This window comes from Rhipicephalus microplus, unplaced genomic scaffold (assembly GCF_043290135.1).
Source record: "Rhipicephalus microplus isolate Deutch F79 unplaced genomic scaffold, USDA_Rmic scaffold_136, whole genome shotgun sequence".
Lineage (NCBI taxonomy): Eukaryota > Metazoa > Arthropoda > Arachnida > Ixodida > Ixodidae > Rhipicephalus > Rhipicephalus microplus.
The window spans coordinates 431,562-444,509 of record NW_027464708.1 but is presented as its reverse complement, the minus strand read 5'-3'; the positions used below and the strand labels follow the sequence as shown (position 1 = coordinate 444,509).

Genomic DNA, 12,948 nt, shown 5'->3' with positions numbered 1-12,948 from the left:
TGCTTTTTTTGTTGGGGGACTGGCTTTTAAGATGAACACATTATAACAATCTCTTTTTCTGACGTCCGATGACAAGTTATGCTTTTACATTGTCATCGGTGGGAAAATATCTCAGGTTCATTTAGGAAATTATTAGGACAGTATTAGGACAATATTTCATGTTGTAGTGAGTATCATGTATACAAGATGCGTGTTTTTGTAAAGCATGAATGTTACTTCACTGCATTCTTAAGCAGAGGAACTTGTTCTGAGCGTACTCATAAGTAGAGGCCAATGGCCGAGAATCATTGACTCAGTTTCATGACGACTCAACTATAAAGTCGTCCTGGCACGTCTTCCAACCGGTATCGATGTTTTGAATTCCGTTTTACTTCATGCCGACTTGAGTGGTAGACTGTACCATGCCCGAGATTTCCCTGACGCGCTGCCCTAAGTGGTAAGCACAGCGAACCTTATTGGACTTAGCCAGTATCGAATGAACCGTGTATGCATAATTACGTGCGCAAGAAGCATGGCGAAACAGAAAGTCGTCGCTTGTGGTGAGCTCCGTTTAAAAAAAAAGAAGTGCATGGTGCTAGATCCGGAGACCAAGAATATTAGGCTGAAACTCCTTTGGCTTCCGCCTCATCTTGGATCGCGAGGTGTTGAAGAGGCGTTCCAAGCTTACGGCATTGTGAAGTCTGTTGAAAGAGAGGCATGGATATGTGCAGGAATAGAACAACAAATGACAACTGATAAGAAGTGCAGTGTCAAAACGTGTTCAACGTCATCCACTTGTGTTACATCATAGGCAAGCAGCCTATATATATACTTATTCGTCTGCAAAATAAAGGCATTCTGCTTTGGTTCTCAGTTCGGCTCGCTCACTCTGGGCTAGTTACTAGAGTGGCGACGAGGATGGGATCCACAATTTTTGAACGCCGGATGTAACCACCCACCACCACGGAACGACGACGGGCATGACCATGGCTACGAGTCCCGGTACCCCAAGTTTCGACGAAAATCAAGATAAGTGGGAAATTTACTTGACTCAGCTGGAGGCATTCTTTGAAGCAAATGATATTAGCAAAGCGGGGAAAAAGGGAATCTTTAATTTCGACGCTATCAGCGAAGCTTGTAAGCGTAATTGCAGGACACTGCGCTCCACGTAAAGCAAACAAGCTGAGTTACGAGGAAGCACTCGCTTTCCTAAATACCCACTATGCGCCGAAGTGTAACGAAGTAGCCGCAAAAAACAAGTTCTTCACTAGAGATCAAACTGCCACTGAATCTGTCTGAGACTATGTCGTTGAACTCCGCAAGCTGGAAGATAAGTGTAATTTCGACACCAGTCTTGACCGAATGTTACGTGACCGCATGGTTTGTGGCATTCAAAATCGCGCTGGCAGCAGACACTGCTAGAAAAAAGTGAACTCACACTGGCGGAAGCGACAAACATTGCTACGGCTGCTTAAACTGCTGCGCAGGAAGTTAGTGCCATGGCCAAACAGGATGTGGCAGCGGTATGCAGTTTAACGGAAAAATCCCGCCGGTATAAAACCACCGTCAGAGACAAGAAGCAACGAATTTCCGATTGCCCACGCTGCGGAGGATGTGCTCATCAAGCAAATGATTGCCCGCACAAAACAGAGCAATGCTTTCGCTGTGGGAAGTCTGGTCATTTCGGAAGAAAGTGCCGCTCCAAATCGACTCTCAAGGCTTGTAGCAGGCAGGCTAGCAGTGCTTACGCTGTTCACACCGAGAGCACTGAATCTGAAACAGAGAATAGTGATATTTCAACAGTATTCACTGTAAAATAGACACGGGAGAAGCAACGTTTACTACAGGCGTCTCGCAGGGTCATCCGTAGGGGGGGGGGCGTACCCTCAAATATGATCATTGATACGGGATCGCCATTTCCAATAATCCCGCAAGAAGTGTATCAAAACATCGCCTGAGCTGGCCGCGCTTATCAAAATGCAATGAGACTCTCAGCTGCTATCTGGGCAAGCTGCCCATGGTCGGTGAACTGCAGCTTCAAGCTTAGTTTTCAGGCAAAGCTGTCCCGGCCACCCTAATCGTTATAGGGTGTTCTCGTCCTAGCCTTTGTGGAAGGAACCTAATCCAAGCAATGTCAACACTTCCGAGCGAGTTCCTCGAAACAGTGCAATTGATGTCAGTCGTTCGCGACAGCCTCTGCACAGAGTTTCCTGCACTTTTCGAATCTGGGCTTGGAGGAATTCAGGGGCCTCCGGTGAAATTTCACCTTCGAGAAGACGCCCACCCTAAGTTCCACAAGGCACGGCCTATTCCGTACGCTCTTCGTGAGAAAGTGGAAAGGGAACTGGAACGCTTAGTGGGTGAAGGCATATTGTCACCTATAGCACGTTCAGAGTGGGCGGCACCAATAGTGCCGGTACTAAAGAACGATGGGTCCCTTCGCATCTGCGGTGACTTTAAAACCACAATTATTACTGCGTGCATAACTGAGCAATATCCACTACCTAACATCGAGGATATTTTCGTGTCACTTCGTGAGTGATCTCTTTTCGCTACATTGGATCTGAAGGACGCGTATAACCAGCTCCCTTTGGATGAGGAAGCGAAGAAGCTGGCCGCTATAAATACGCTCAAGGGCCTGCTCTGCTATGACCGTCTTCCGTTTGGAGTTGCCTCGGCTCACGCGATTGTTCAGCGCCACATGAAAACCGTCCTGGCTGGCCTTCCAGCCGTGCATGTGTACTTGGACGATGTACTAACAGCCGAGCACCAAGGTGGTAACGACTCTGTTCTCCGGAATGTCTTACACCGTCTGCAGGAAAACGGTGTCAAGCTGAAGGCAGAAAAGTGTCACTTCCTTAAAGACTCAATCGGCTACTTGGGGCACCGGATCGACAAAGACGGCTTGCACTCGTTCGAAAAGAACCTCGCTGCAATACGCGATTCACCACGGCCTACTAGTGTAAGCGAACTGCGCTCGGTTTTAGGACTGCGGTCGTATTAACACCGCTTCCTACTGCACATGTCGGCGATCTTGGCCCCCTTGTATAAGCCGTTCGAAAAAAGAGCATAAATGGATGTGGGGTGCAACTCAAGAAAACTCTTATCTAAAGGTGAAACGAACGCTTCTCAGCTCATCCGTGTGGGCATATTTTCCGCCCAACCAACCAGTGCCACTGGAATGCGATGCATCACCGTCGGGTTTAGGTGCCGTCACTTCGCACCGAATAGGCAACGTCGATCGCTTTCCGTTCACGCACACTGACGCGTGCGGAAAAAATTATTCGCAGCTCGATAAGGAAGTTCTGGCGCTGGTGTTCGGATTCTCAAAGTTTCAAGACTACCTGTTGGGCCGCGAATTTGTGCTGGTGACGGACCAACAACCACTTGTGGGCCTGCTACGAGAAGATCGACCGGTGCCTCCAATGGCGTCGGTGCGTATCCAGAGGTGGGCTCTGTTTCTAAGTCAATAGCGGCACCGTATCGAGTACAGGGCCGGGAAACAAAACGCCAATGCAGACGCACTTAGCCATTTGCCAGTGCCGACACCAGAGGTTGTTCACTCTGAAACCTTGCCAGAATACGTGCTGTCCACGGAGCAGCTTGAGAGTACGTACGTGTCACCGGATGCTATAAAGGCGCTTACGAGTGCGGACAAAGACCTTTGTATTGTCCAAAACTTCATACGTAATGGATGGCCGAAGCGCTTCTCAACATGCCACAGTCATCTCCAACCTTATTTTTGCAGAAGACTGGAATTGTCGAGCACCGAAGGTCAGCTCTACTGGGGTCATCAAGTTATAATACCTAGCAAGGCTCGGGAGCCCATGCTATCAGAGTTACACCGGTCACACCAGGGAGCAACGGGGATGAAAAGACTGGCTTGGATGTTGTTCTGGTGGCCAGGGTTGGATGGTGAGATCGAAAGTCTCACTCGTTCATGCATACCATGTGTACAAACTCAAGCAATGCCGCATCGTCAGGAGCCTATCAGTTGGCCCGAAACAGGGATGGAAGTGGTCACGGCTTCACATTGATTACGCTGGGCCAATAGAGGGGCGCATGCTGCTCATAGTCGTCGATTCGCACACGAAGTGGATCGAGGCCCTCCTAGTCAAATCAGCAACTACCGAAGTCACAATTACACGGCTTCGCGAAATATTCGCGCGTTTCGGTTTGCCGCAAACTGTAGTGTCTAATAATGGGCCCCAGTTTGGAAGTCAGCAGTTTGCCCCGTTCATGACTGATAACAACATAACGCATCTACGCAGTGCCCCTTACCACCCTCAATCGAATGGCCTTGCGAAACGCGCCGTTCGCACTATCAAGGACGGTCTAGTTAAACACTCGATGATAAACGACCTCGAAGTTAAACTAGCACGAGTATTGCTAGGCTACCGTCGCACGCCTCTACTATGCGGAAAGTCTCCTTCGAAACTGCTGCTTAATTATCAAGTGCGTTCACGCTTGGATACTTGTGTTCCATCTTTATCTCGGAGTCATTCGCAGCCTTCCAGATTCCAGCCCGGAGACCCAGTGTGGGTTTGCAACTTTGGACACGAAAGGCGGTGGTGCCCAGGCGTCGTCAGAGGCTCTGAAGTTTCGCGCCTCGTGAAAGTCGACACACAAGAAGGACCAACCCAGCATCACCTAGGCCTGATTCGTCCGCGAATATCAGCCGGGGCTCCAAAGGCGGACACTTCTGAATCACTACCGCCCAGCCGCGACAATGTGGAGCAGCAAGCGTCACCACGGGAGCAGCTATTAAGCCTGGTGACTCCAGCACGCATGAACGCTGTTCCCGTTCCTTCGGCAACGCCACGAACATCTCTTCCAGCTGTGGCTGCTTCCCCAACGCCTCAAGTCTTACGATGGTCTACCCGTCTACGAAGGCCCGTGCAAAGAATCAATCTTTAAAAAAAGGGAGAAGTGATAAGAAGTGCAGCGTCGAAACGTGTTCAACGTCATCCACTTATGTTACGTCATAGGCAAGCCGCATATATATATACTTATTCGTCTGCAAAATAAAGGCTCTCTGCGTTGATTCTCAGACCGGCTCAGGTCACTCTGGGCTAGTTACTACAACAACAAATAGGGATGTTGCCTTGGCGCTCAAGGACACTGTCACTGTGAGCTCAATACTACAGCTTATGTCAATCTATAGCCACGAATGCGTCGTACTTATTCGAGGTAGGCCTCGACTGTGTCTTCGGTGCAAGCGAGGGGGGCATGTCCGTCGACAGTGCAAAACACCGAGGTGCTTGCAGTGCCATCGATTTGGTCACTCGTCAGATGCCTGCGTGTCGACTTATGCTAACAAACTCTGTTCTGGCCAAGGCACAGAAGAGCAACCTCTGGATCATCTTATGGATGCCACTGAGGTAGTTGATGCGACAGGAGAAGCAGCGGGAGGAGCACAAGGTGCCCTAAAGGAAGCTGAACACTTGTCCGTGGACACCATGGGCACGCAAAATAACATCGCTAACGAGGCCAGTGAAAGCGTAAATGAATGCAAAGCTGCAGAAGAACACCACTTGGAAGACTTCAAAGACATGCCTCCTGATAATCAGGAACAAGAAGCAATTGATAGCGGTCAGACAAGAGAGCATCAGGCACCGGTCACCAATGAAGCAACAACGAGTGCACCAGACACGATCGAGCAAGTGTCTTCATGTCGTCCACGTCTCACCTCCTTCGGAGACCGAGGGTCACGCCGCCTACCAGCGTCCTCAGGAAGGTGCTTCTAAAAAGTGCAAAGAAGGTAAAGTCACATGTTGCCCTGTGGCTAAAGGTGACCTACAAAAGTTTTAAGATAGCAAAATGGCTTCCGGGCTAACGTTTCCCATGTGTATAGCGACCCTCAACGTACGTGGCTTGAGGAATGTAAGGCGTCAGTGGCTTTTGCGCCCCGTGCTTCAGCAGTAGAACATTGATGTAGTTGCAGTGCGAGAGACCGAGATTTCGGGTGCTCGTGACACCGATCTTGCACTGGAAATTTTCCCAGATTACAATTTATACATCAGCCCAGCACGTGGTGCATCCGCTGGATGCTTTTTATTAGTTAGAAAGCACTTGGATCAAACTTTAACGTCGCTACAGGTTGATGGAGAAGGATGCCTCATTTCTTGCCCTTAACTTTTCAATCCTATAATTGGTGGTTTATCTGTGTCCATGCTCCCTACAAAATGAATAACAAAAATGTCTTTTCTCTCTCTTTAACTTTGCTGCTAAACAAAGACAGAACTTGGACAGTCTTTCGAGACCTTAGTTATGTTTGTGACACGAGAGATTCTTCATATATAACAAATTGTTCAGATGCAAGGGCAATTTTACTGCAAAAAATATTGAATGACTACAATTTAATAGATGTGGGAGCGCATGCACTTTCTTTGATGAGGTTCACGCACTTTCAAGACATCTCTCACGCTCGGCTTGACCGTGTGTATGTATCTCTAGGCCTATGTTTTCACACTCATAACTATGCTGTAAATCCCATATTTTTTACAGACCATTGCTTGGTAACCGTTTCTTGGGCTCCTGAAAATTTTTGTAAAACCCCTCTAAACTGGCATCTATGGAAGCTTAACGGGCAGTTTTTACGCGAGATTGTTTTGCTAAATAGTGACAGAATTGTACAATCGGTACGGAGGTAACACAGTGTCGACAGCTGCCAATTTTCGCTCAATGTGAAAGGTTCACAGGCGGAGTTAAGTATCAGGCAATTAGATTTCATGTGAAATGGCGCAAAGAAAAGAACTGATGAACGCTATCTTTATGATTTGCTTCATAAGCTTCATACTTTTGAAATTCAACAGCCGGAATTGTACGTGGACGAGATGAAAGTTATTCGAGCGCAGATACAAAAACACGATACATATTTATACAGAGGAGCAAAGATTCGTTCCCGTGTTACCAACTTCACTAAAAAGGAACCCACTTAAAAATCCCTCAGCAGGAAAAAAAATACGCAGTTTCTAAAGAGATACTGCAAATTGAGTCGCGGGGTTCTCTTTGCACAGAGACATGTGAAATGGGAGCCGCGTTTGAAGATTACTTACTACATTAGCTTGTTCACTGCGACTGAGCTTCAGAAGAATTTTGAGGAAGAAGCTGACCACTTCATTGCCCTTGTGCATCAGGTACAATGTGATGCTAGATTCACTGTGTATGGGCCCATAAGCAGAAAGGAAATTAGCTATGCAGTAACAACGTTGCGGAAAAACAAAGTTCCTAGCCCAGATGACCTTAGCGGCGAATTTACATCAGTTTTCAGGAACTTCTGATACCTTTGCTTGAGCAAATTCTAAAGAGGCTCGTTTGTTGTTGTTGTTGTTGCCCCTTCGCACTGGCACATACCCACTATGGGGGATTGGCCATGAAATCTAGAAGTATCCTATATGAGATATATTAAAAGGTTTATCCTTAATGAAAAAACTAATGATGTAATAGAAAATAATAATTAACTAAAAAGGAATATTAAACTAAACAAATAATTGAAGATTGAATCAAGAAGAGAAGAGGCTCGTTTCCGATGTGAACTTCCTCCTTCTTTCCATCAGGGCCATACATCATTAATCCGAAAAAGTGCTTATCCTGACGCTATAAGGAGAGTTAACGAATGTATGCTTATATCGTGATGTAACGTTGACTACAAAATATTTGCTAAATTGTTGACAAATTGGCTACAGACAGAGATTACAAACTGCGTAGGTGCCCGCCAAACATGTGGAGTTCGCGGTTGCTCTATACAAACATTCATATTGCACGTTCAGTTCTTGAGTGTATTGATGCTAGCATGGACCAAGTAGCCCTCCTTAAAATAGACCTTGCAAAAGCGTTTCATTAGGTAAAGCATGCTTTTTTATTCCGGCTCCTAAGACATCTGCAGCTGGGTGGTGTACTGTACAATGGTATCTCACTCTGTTATAAGAAGTGCACAACTAGGCTAATTGTAAATCGCACACTTTCCTATATCACAGAGTTAAATTCATCTGTACGTAGGGATGTCCGCTCTCGCCTTTGGTTTTCGCACTTGATCTGGAACCCTTATCTTTAAGTGGGCTTCAAAAGTGTGGCATAAGAGGCTACCGATATAGTGCTGAAGAAGTTAAAGTTTTAGCTTATGAATATGACAGTGCCTTCTTTTGCGCTGATAAATCCAGAGTTCGAGAAGCAGTCAACACTGCTTTACGTTTCTGTGAAGTCACTGACGTCAGCATAAATTTTGATAAAAGTAGTAGATTCTGGCTATGCATGTGGGCCAAAACTTCTTCTGTCATCGCAAATATTCATTGGAATGTGACGACTAAGAAGTGCCTTGGTGTGCTTCTTGATAACTATCGTAACAGCGGCCCACACTAGACCGCTGCGACAACTACGATCCACCGAAAGGTGGCAAAATGGCATGGGCGGGAGCTTTCCTTTTTTCCCAGACCAAAAACGTGCAATATATTCCTTGCTTCAAAGCTTATGTACGTTCTGCAGATGTTGCACTGCTCTCATGGGCACATTCAAGCCTTTCACGAGATATTTGCCTGCTTTATTTGGAGCTCCTCCTGGGGACCCATGAGAAGAGACATTATTTTTATTCGCTTGAAAAGGGTGGCCTCGGCCTTGTGCATTTGTTCGTGTGACTGTTGGTGTTGCGTATATTTATACCTCAAAAATGTCTGCCACCACATTTTTTAGGGGTTCTTTGTAACCGTCTACGATACCACTTTTCTTTTATTTATGTCACAACAAGCGTTGCTAAGGAATTGCCGTTGCGAAGATTCCTAAAAGAAATCGTTGATAGTGCCAGTTTTTTGAAAGTCAGGTTTAGCTTACAGAAATTGTATACTATTTACAGAATGAATTTAACCGCTGCACTTGTGAATAACCGTTTCCCTGAACCCGTTTATCGAAAGGCATATTTAGTTTTGTCTGGTCATGATGTATTATTTTGTGTACGTAGAATGTGGATATCTCGTTCAGCGAAAACATTTTTCATCAAATTGCATGCTTCCACGATGCCAGTGAAAACGTGGCTGATTAAAAAATCAATATACGTACCCTGGACAGTGAATTGTACACTCAGCAACCAACCTGAGACTATGGCTCATTGTTTTATTCATTGTCATGAAGCTTTTTACTTTCGGGACTTTATAAAAAGAACAATAAGAAAAGAACTTCCAATCACAACTCATGGTATGAGGTTCCTCCCATTCAAAAAGAGTCTGACTGATCATACTTCTTATGACGTGTATATATTGTTGGGACTTTATTCACTATGGAAAAGTCACATGATTGATAGACACGCCGAGCCACCACGGTCGACGAGATCCGTCTTCCGTAAAGCAGCTGCTCAAGCGCGCAGTGTTGTTGACTTTTGACCGCGTTCCGCAGAGGCTTCCCCTTCTTGACGCTTGTGCGTGTTTGCTTGACTTCTAATGAAGTATGTTGTGCGTACGTGACTGGTTCACTGGTCTTGATTTCATGCATTAAAGAAAAAAAGAGGCGCAGTTGAGCGCTACAACACTCGCTTGCCCGGCAAACGACCTGGGTTCGATCCTCACTCAGACCCAGAATTTTTATTTTTTGCGTTATTTTTCAGTGAAGCAAAAGTGACAATTTTTCCCTCGCAACCAACGACGCTGACGCCACCACCAGCGCAGACACCAGCATTTTGGTGGAACGAGCTCTTTAATGCTATCGCGTTAACAAAACTCCAATTTCATTACTGAATTGGAATGCCTATACTGATTTAAAATAACTGAGTAAGAGCCATGACGCGGCACAAAGTACCTGCGAAGTAATTGAAAGAATCCGTTATATATAGTTGTTGAACAATGTAAATCACAACGTGATCCGACTGCTCAACTACGTTTTCAAGCTGCTGGAAAGACTTTTAATATGAAATAACTGCAAAACAGAATAATAATAAACTTCGAAACGCTTGCTGAATGGCAACGTTTAGGGTTCGATACAGCTATCTTATACTATAAAACTGTATAAAACAATAAAAAACGTCGATAACATTGCCTTTACATTGATGGATGCGGTATATAGCGTTCATGAGTGAAACAAAATTCTAGTTTGTTCGCAAATGGTGTATTCAACAGGCTCGCCTTATGGGCGTGCGCCCTGCTGGCAGCATCAATGATGCTTCCAGCCTCGGCGAGTGCATTTAAAACCCACACTCCACGCATACACTACCATGACCCTTGTCCCCTTTCCACCTGGGACTTGTTCTGACGGCTTCAAAACATGTGATGTTCGCCCACACCACGTATTTTGTGTTTGTTACGTGACTAGTTGCGTTACAAGATCGTAGCTCTCTCTCAATGAAGTCGCCTCAACGACCCCGCAGGGGAATCAGGATGGATGGATGGATGGATGGATGGATGGATGGATGGATGGATGGATGGATGGATGGATGGATGGATGGATGGATGATGGGTGGGTGGATGGATGGATGGATGGATGATGGGTGGGTGGATGGTTGGATGGATGGTTGAATGGATGGATGGATGGATGGATGGATGGATGGATGGATGGATGGATGGATGGATGGATGGATGGATGGATGGATGGATGGATGGATGGATGGATGGATGGATGGATGGATGAATGAATGGATGGATGGATGGATGGATGGATGGATGGACGGATGGATGGATGGATGGATGGATGGATGGATGGATGGATGGATGGATGGATGGATGGATGGATGGATGGATAAATGGATGGATGAATAGATGGATGGATGGATGAAAATTGGGCGGCTGCTCACGCCACCTAGCCATAAAGTTAAGTAGTATAACTATTTTTTGAACAATTGAATTTCACTCGTGTCTTCGTTGTAGCCACTAATAAAACTCGCCAAACACAACGAGAAGAGGATTACAAGGAGCACGGAAAGCGTGTGCGTAAAAAAGCAAAGTAAAAAAAGAAAATTCTTGCTGTTCGTTCTCATCGAACGCAGTCCACGCTTGTCTCGTGTCGTTTCTGTGACATGGTGCCGTGACCAAGATAGTGGCTGCTCCTCCTCCCACTGACCATGGAATACCAGGAAGAAGGGCAGGCCACAGATGACCGACGAAGAGAAGGCCTAGTGCGAACCGACGGCCATGAGACAGGACATCGCCATTCGAGAGAGCGGCACAGACACGGAAGACGACACCGCCACGGATGAAGATTTGCCGCTGAAATCTGTAAGTGACCAGCCGTTTCCTAAATAATTCAAAATGAACAGTGAAGTAATTTCGAAGGAAAGAAAGACGCTGAGGCGAAATAACAACCCTGGTGAGCGAAGCAGATAATAAGCTTCATGAGAATGGAGACCCTACGGCAATATCGCTGATAGCCAGCCATATTAGAGGCATCACCGACATGTTAAAAGAAGTTGACGAATCGATAGAACAGTTCATAACACTGGAAACAGCTGAAGCCGTGTTTGCGAGGACCACTGAGTACGAGGTAAAGACGATTAGCATTCAACCTAATATCAATGCCTACCTTTATCGACAAGAATGGCGCAAGCCAGTGAGGGAACAGGTCACTTCACTTTACAAGGCCAGGCAAGCGCCGCAAGCAAATGCAGTAAAGCCACCAAAAGTAGAATTAATAAAACTTGAAGGTGACAGGAGGAAGTGGCAGAGATTCTGGCATCAATTTAAATCAGCGGTTCACGTAAGAAGAGAAATTAACGAGAATAAAAAGTTAACGTACCTTCTGCCATCTCTAACCGGGAGAGCGGCCGCTGCCGTGGAGTGACTTCAATATTCAGACAGCAATTATGTGAAAGCTATCGGCATGCCCAATCACCGATACAAGAAAGACGAAGCGCTTATAAAAAGTTCACGTACCTTCTGCCATCTCTAACCGGGAGAGCGGCAGCTGCCGTGGAGTGACTTCAATATTCAGACAGCAATTATGTGAAAGCTATCGGCATGCCCAATCACCGATACAAGAAAGACGAAGCGCTTATAGAAGCTCTTATGAAAGAGCTAGCTAACCTGAATAAAGTGGCAAGCTGAAGTTACTACAAAGAATTTAGAAGACTGTCAGACAAGCTGCAAGTGCATACACGTGGGCTCGAATCCTTAGGCGTAAAAATCTGGTCCTATGCATCGATTGAAACTATTGAAAGGATAATTACCTGTGGAGATACACATGGTGTTCCAACTAAATCAAAGAGAATCGGCCGGTAGGTCTTCAGATCAAGATCAGAATGCAACTAAACATCATGAAGAAACTCTGAAGCGCTTGATGAGATATAGGGAAGACCAAGTTGAGTGCAGAGAGAAATTGGCAGAGCGCAAGAAAAGCCATAGCAACAAATTTGACAGTAGGCAACAGAAAAGAACGGTCAAAATTCAAAGCAGCGTGGCAAAGCTTTGCATATTTTGTGTGACTAATACTCACTATTCTGATGACTGCAGAAATAATATGCCATATGAAGAAAAAAAATGAAGATAAAAGCGTCTCACAGATGCTTCCCTTGCACGAGGCCTCAGACTATCACCAAATATGCAAGGCAAACATAAGAGGCAAGATATGCGGGAAAAGGCACGCAACGTCTACGTTCCGGAGAAAAGAACTCACAGTGCAGGGCACAGCAGCCGTTGAAGTTAAGAATTAAAATCAGGAAGAGCAAGGGTCAACCTGTCATTACACGAATATATCGTCAAGCATGTTCCTGCAGACTACTATGGCAATAGCAGAAGGTAGAAACAAGTCGTGCTATTGTCAGGTTCTGTTACACACTGGTAGCTGAATAACATTTATCCTTAAAAGCCTGTCACAAAAGCTTGGTTGCATTGTTAAAGGAAAAGAAAGGCTGACCATAGGCTCGTTTGGAGGAGGACAAGTTAAAAGGCTATGCATTCAGTTGAAGTCAAATTCAGAAGCGCATAGAGTGGCAAAGAAATTTTGTTGGAAGTCCTCAAAGATGACGTTATATCAAAAGAAAGAATACTGTTCCTGCCA

The 12,948-nt window shown here is 45.7% G+C and overlaps 1 long non-coding RNA gene across 1 annotated transcript in view; it reads right to left on the bottom strand.

Moving 5' to 3' along the window:
- The window catches only part of LOC142791032 (uncharacterized), a 46,884-nt gene extending 34,342 nt beyond the window's left edge, over positions 1 to 12,542 (bottom strand). Inside the window, exon 1 of the long non-coding RNA XR_012889953.1 lies at positions 12,385 to 12,542. This is a non-coding gene — a long non-coding RNA (uncharacterized LOC142791032). The remainder of the gene's footprint in view (positions 1 to 12,384) is intronic.
- Between the last annotated feature and the right edge of the window lie 406 nt (positions 12,543 to 12,948).